The sequence below is a fragment of the Haliaeetus albicilla genome, chromosome 2, assembly GCF_947461875.1.
Source record: "Haliaeetus albicilla chromosome 2, bHalAlb1.1, whole genome shotgun sequence".
Classification (NCBI taxonomy): Eukaryota; Metazoa; Chordata; class Aves; order Accipitriformes; family Accipitridae; genus Haliaeetus; species Haliaeetus albicilla.
Genome location: NC_091484.1, coordinates 4,089,740 through 4,095,739, shown reverse-complemented (window position 1 = coordinate 4,095,739; position 6,000 = coordinate 4,089,740). Strand labels below are relative to the sequence as shown.

Here is a 6,000-nt window from a genome sequence, read left to right as displayed (position 1 = left end):
CAGATGCACCTGCCCCCCCCCTCCCCGCTCTCTCCTCACCCCGTTCCTTCTCGCTCCCCCATCCCTCTCCCCCTTTTCTCCCCCCCAAACACCGGTTCCTCCCGTCCATCCCTCACCCCCCGCCACCGCCCGCCTTATCTCCCCCCCCCCCCACTTTCGCTTTAGCCTCACTTTTCCCCGCCATTGGCCAGCCCGCTTCCAGCGTCCACCGTCGATTGGGCGAAACACCCGTCCGTCAGCGCCTAGGCGCCCGCCCCCTTGGCGGGGGCTGTGGAGCGGGGAGGGGGGGCGGAGGCGAGAGGGCAGCGGCGGCGCCCGGCGGCAGGTAACGGCGGCGGGACCAAGGTGGGGGGGGGGGGAAGGATGGAGGGGCGCGGGGCGGGCACCGCAGGGGAGGGGTGGGCGAACCCCGACCCCCCCCCATAACCCCCAGCATGGTAGGACCTACCGGGCGGTGCCGCACGTGTCTGTGGAGAGCCCCGAGGAGGCGGGAATGGGCGCGGATCAGCCGGGGCTCCCCCCCACCTCAGCGGGGTGAAAAGCCCCGAAATGGGGCTGCCGGGGGTCCCCCGGGGAGGGTCTCGGGGTTGAGGTAAAGCGTTTGGTGGCCGGTCCCAGGGCAGCGCTCCAGCCGCCGGCTTTTGTGTGGGGATGGGTGGTTTGATGGGGAAAAACCCGGCTTGTGTCAAGGAGGGGGGGGAAAAGTTACCGAAATAGCGAAACTCAAGAGATTTTCCGTCTGCAAGCGATGGCCGGTGATGCTTCAAAACCTTGTCACTGAAATTCGTTAGAACTGATTCACTGGGGTGGGTTGGTTGGTTGGTTTTTTGGGTTTTTTCCCCCCTTTTATCAAAACCTTGCCTTTCTGTGGGAAGAAGATGCGGAGAAAAGGCGGAAAATAAGAAAAACTAGTAAAGTGGCAGGGCAAAACGATCCTTACAGCAAGTAAAATCTGTGTTAATGACAAAAACGATCCCGATTTCGAGAGGATAGTAACTGAAGTTAGAGAAGGAAGTAGCAGGCGGCATGCTGAAACGAAATGGAGCGTTTTCGTCACCTGACCTATATTACTTTTACTAACCTATTTGTCCAGGTGATATAAATCAAAAGCATTGTTATAATAAAACCCTGTTTTTCAGTTCTGAGAGCTCCAAAGGCGCAAGTGGGCGTTAATCGCATCGGTTTGTTGCATTAATGTTTTATTACCATTTTATAGGCTGTTTGGTTTTACCAGGCAACACGCTACAAATGTGAAGTTATCCCAGTCTGGCACCTTTTTTTTCTTATTTCTGGGCTCCTACTTTCTATAGTGCCGCTTGGTTGTAAAAACACACGTCAAAACAGCATTTGAGGGGGAACGAATGCAGAAGAGATCTTTAGAGAAGGATGCTTTGAGCCGTTGTAAATGTGAGAAAAAGGATGAAACGTGGGGAGAGAGGGTTAGTCAAAAAATGAAAAGACAAAAAAAAAAAAAGTTGCTATTTATATGCAAAGAGGTCTAGCCTGCAGGCTACCGAAAATGATCAGAAACTGAAGCAGCAGCCCTCTGCGCTGGGCGGGCTGCGAGGGACAGACCACAGCCACCTGCCCTGCCACGACTCGGCCGAAACCGTGCTGGCGCGCGACAAGCATGTGGTGGCGTGCGACAAGCGTGTCCAGGCGTGACGGCGTTGTCTGAAGCCCTGTGAAATAACCGCTCCGCTGATATTGCCTTAATTTGCCCTGCACGTGTGCATCCAACCCACAAAGTGACAGTGGCAAAAACATTGAACGTGGCCCTGGGATGACAAGTGAGGTGGGAAGGAGCAATTCCTGCTAGGGTTTGGCGTTCTTGGCCAGCAAAACCAGAACTACCTGAGCAAATACTTACTAGAAATCTTTACAAAGATTTGAGATTTGCAGGCAAGGGGGAAGATGGGATCAGCCACTAACAAAAGAAATATCCACCGGCTTAGGGAGATCAGCATCCAGCTGCTCTGTGCCTCATGATTTCCGATTGCAAACTCCTCGAGGCAGCTTTAATCTTTTTTTGTGTGTGCCTTTACAGCATGGAGCATGCTGGGGAGGATCCTGCTCGCTCATTTGGGGCTTTACACCCTGCAGTAGCACAAAAAGTGAATCATGGCTCTGCTTTACGCTGCTTATTTTGCTCAGTCCACCCCAAAAAGCATCGCTGAGCGCTTGTTTTGCTTTATTTTAATTGAGTGTACCAAGCCCAGAAACCTGCCTTTGCCTATGGGCTTGGTCACAACACACAGGTGAAGGCGCTCGTTATGCCAGATTGCCAAATACTCTGCTTTACCATTTGGGTTTCTTGTCTTCCTCACCTGGTTCTTTGAGCCGCTGCCTGTAAGTTGATTATTCAGAGCCTGGGACGTTCGCGTTCGGCAGAATCCCATTAATGCAACGGTGAACAGTGGAAAAGCCTTGCAAGACTCTGCAACCACTTAGCAGAGCTGACGGCTTGTTGCTGGTGGGTCAGTGAGATGCTGAGTACGATTTCAGGGGAAAGGTTGCCCCTTTGGATTTTATGCTTAATAAACTGAGGTCCCTGTGTTAAAGCAATGTGCGGGAGTTGTTAACTATGCACAGGCTGGTTGGGACGTGGGCTGTTCTGAAATGCATTGGCGTTCTGGTCTTGATTTCGGTGGCCACCCCCAAAGCATATTGTGCTTCCCTAGTAACTTTAAAAAAACGTGTTATCTTGGCCCCGTGGGGGCTGATCCTTGTGCAGAGAAGCAGAATTTGGGAGCACTAGTAGCCCAGACCACACCACCGGCAGGATCAGGGGCTTTGCCCGCGGCGTCAGTGGCAGCACGGCTCTCCCTGTGCCTGTGCTTTGGCAGGTTCCCTGGCTCTCCCAGCCCTCTCGATGCAAGGGCTGCTTCTATCCTGGAGTCGCTCTCCTTTCCCTTTTCAAAACTGATTTATTCCTAGACTTCCCCATGATTATAGTTAGTTTTTGTTCCGTCTTGGCCTTGAGCGACCTCCCAGCGTACGAGTGGTGATGCTGAACTGGGGGATTTGAGAACAAAGAGTTTCTGCAAACGCTTTCTGGGAAAAAAATACTCTGAGAGAGGTCAAGGACTTCATCTGGTTTATGAATCCCGGACAAAAGCATCCATCCTACTTTGGGAGCTGTGATGAGTGATAGTAGACAAGCACTCAGAGAGGGCCACTAACTTTAATAGATTTTGCGTCAGACGTCTCGTTAGTACAGTGGAGAGCATGAGATGAGGCAGTGAAGTGTTTAATATTAACAGAGTAATGTTATTCTAACCTTAAATCTCTCTTTAGGCAGAAGTGCCCCTGAATCTGGGGTACTACTGTGTTGCTGCTGTCAAAAATAATGTCATTCCACTTCTAGACTGTAAATGAGCTTGAGCAATGGGAATATGTTAGCGGTGGGAAATACTCTGTTTATTCTTGTTCGCCTTGTTCAGCAAAGTGCTGAGCCTTTCCAGCAGGTTTTGAAATGCCTGGAGCAGTGAAGACACTAGTCCCATTTCTTCTCTTGTGCTATTCCACTGACATATGTATAATTACACTAAAACTGAATTTGATTGCTATTGTTAATGGATAAAGTATATTGCTGTATGGCATCAATAATCTTCAGTCATTTGAATTCTCAGAGCTTGGCTTGGTGGCTTCAAAAAAGAAAAAGAAATGCTGACAAGCTTTGTTTAACTGTCGTCCAGTGGTTTGAAGGAGTTAGGGAGTCATTTTCATGTTGAAAAAGCAAGGCCAAACACTTTTTTTTCCCAAAAAATACTTTGACTTTGCAATGTTCTGGCTGAAAAAAATCCAAGAAAAAGTACTTTTTGGCATTTTTATAGCTATGGCTTTATATTTGTGAATTCAAGTGCTTTGGGTATGCTATGAGATAGGAGTTTATTTTTCGAGATGGCATTAGGAGTTAAAAAAATAAGTTTAGATTCTAGAGTTCTGATAAATGATACCAACCCATGACACAGAAATAAGTCTGCAAAACATCTGAAGGACACGAGCTCTTTAGATTTTCTGTTCCCTCATAGTGTCTCCTTGGAAAACTGCACCAATCTTTTTAGCTTACCATACTCCAAAGAAACCAGATCTGAAAGTTTAATTCAAGATTTCCTTTGCTTTAAAAGCCCTGTGGAAAACAGAAGCTCAGCCCTTGTCCTGGCCGCAAGTCGGAGCAGCTGCAAGGCTGCTCTACCTTGCCTTGGCTGGAAGGGCTTGCTAACGCCTTCCCTCCGTGTCCGATCTGATCCTGCACCGCTTCAGCATAATCAAGGACAGGGCAGATGCCATGGAGCTTTATATTAGTATAAGAATTCCCCCAAAAAAGGGATTTCCTCACAGTGCTTTCAAAGCAACTTTACGGTCTTCTTTGTATTGCTGGAGTGGATTCAGTCTCGAGGAGGATTTAGATCCTTCGAGCCAGATGTGGGTCGTGGTTACAACAGTATCAGCCTTTTCTGGAGTCCCCCTGTAACCTGATCAACGTGGTCCCTTTAGTGTTGAGTATTTTCTTCATATTTGGCAGAAAACTTTGAAAAGAGTATTTTAAGATGCTGAAGAAACTGAATTAAAAGGAGTGAAAAGTAGGTATCCAGCCTGTGGTACACTGATTATCTGTCTCCAATATTCTTGTTTTAAAATAATTTAAAATTTAAAATATTGCCTTTTTTTCAAGAGGCAATAAAAAGACTTCCTTGCCTACTGCCACAAACCAGCTGATTTTTATTCCCTTGAATTCCCTTTTACTTTCTGTGAGTGATGTCGGGAACCCCGCTTGAATGGCTTGTGTGAGCAAACACTGCTCACGGGTAAACAGAAATGGCAGGATCAGGCCCATTGTTTCTTAGGGAACACTGATCAAAAATCAGTCCTCAGTGACCTCATTCAAGGTAATAACCAAGAACAAGGTTATCCCGCTGCGGCCGTTTCTCATAGCACCTTGGTGGGGGCTGTAGGATGCGAGCAGGTCCTAACCGAGGAAAATGAAAAAGTTCCTGAGCCAGAAATGGAAACGCCACTATGCTGCTGTGTGGAAGCAGGGATCCCTTGAAGGCAGTTTTCAGATTTCCAAGTAAATCTATCCTCCCAACAGCTGCTGTCTAACGCTGTGATTCCTTATGCGTGAGAAAAGGGAGGGTACAAAGTAGAAGCCGTCTCCACATTGCACACGGACAGCAAACCCCTCTGAATTCCAGCAGATGTTTTGGGTTGACAATGGGAACATTATATGCCTGTTTATTCCTTTATCTCAGGAAGAAACACCATTTGGCAGCAATTTGCTCCCTGGCAGTAAGAATGAATTACTGACCTGATTGAGCGTTGTCCGATGAAAGACATGCCAGCCCGCGAGAGAGGCAGCTTGCAAACCGTGTGGAGCTTGCAAAGAGCGTGCGCTCACCTGTGTACGCATCTTTCTCTATACCTTAGTACGTATATTGACGCGTGTGCCTGTGGGATTGCTGTTTCATACTGAGCTGGGTTTCTTGGAGAGGCCTGTTAATGCAGAACAGTATTGCTCAGCATTTTTCCACCAGCACCTCTCGAAGGAATCAGTGGAGTCTCACCTCTTCCGATCAGCGGGGATTTTTATTTATTGAGATGCGGCCAGACGTGGAAGAAGCAGGCAGCCGAGGACAGCACAGCCAAGGTATACCTGCCCGTTTGCAACCTGTTGTGCTTTGTGGCCATCCTTGAGATTCTCAGTGCTTTCTACATTAGACGTTTGTTGTAGCCGCTGTAGGAACCTGCAGCAGGAGGACTCGCCATTGAAACGGATCTGAGGTTTCTAAGGAAGGTGTCATTTCAGGTTGGCTGCTTCTGCCCATCCTTGGTGGCAGTGGTCAGCAGCCCTGCATGCTGCCAGCGTGCTGATCTCGTGTTTTGTCCCATTCCCCTTTGGGTCTGGGTTCCTACCCTTCAACTCGTAGTTGTTGTAGCTGTGGTTTGTGGTTATGGTAATGGTTTGGAATTTTGAGTCAGAGAATAAAGAGAAGTCAT

General features: G+C 48.4%; 1 protein-coding gene across 1 annotated transcript in view; it reads left to right on the top strand.

The window, feature by feature from the left end:
* Nucleotides 1–250: 250 nt before the first annotated feature.
* Nucleotides 251–6,000, top strand: part of SLCO4A1 (solute carrier organic anion transporter family member 4A1) — a 28,039-nt gene continuing 22,289 nt past the window's right edge. Inside the window, exon 1 of the mRNA XM_069803724.1 lies at nt 251–325. The gene's annotated coding sequence lies outside the window, so the exon portion shown is untranslated. The remainder of the gene's footprint in view (nt 326–6,000) is intronic.